Below are 221 nucleotides of genomic sequence, written 5' to 3'. Positions count from 1 at the left end.
GATACAGCAGAGAAACCCCGCGGCGAGTGTCGCTGAGGGACGAGGAGAGACACAGCAGCAGCAGCAGCAGCAGCAGGGGCATCAGCAGCAGCAACAGCAGCAGCAACAGCAGCAGCAGCAACAGCAGCAGCAGCAGCAGCAGCAGGCATTGGTCATAGAGGAGCAAAGGGAGGTAGAAAAGCAAAGTTCGACAATAAAGAGACAAAATGTATCTTCGTGCT

General features: G+C 55.2%; 1 protein-coding gene across 1 annotated transcript in view; it reads right to left on the bottom strand.

The window, feature by feature from the left end:
* Positions 1–221, bottom strand: part of EMH_0017500 (nuclear DNA-binding protein, putative) — a gene marked incomplete at both ends in the record, with an annotated part of 11,506 nt that overhangs the window by 3,282 nt on the left and 8,003 nt on the right. The gene's annotated exons all lie outside the window — the stretch shown is intronic.

The sequence above is a fragment of the Eimeria mitis genome, genomic scaffold (genome assembly GCF_000499745.2).
Source record: "Eimeria mitis Houghton genomic scaffold, Emh_scaff605, whole genome shotgun sequence".
NCBI lineage: Eukaryota > Apicomplexa > Conoidasida > Eucoccidiorida > Eimeriidae > Eimeria > Eimeria mitis.
This window is presented reverse-complemented; position numbering and strand designations above follow the sequence as displayed.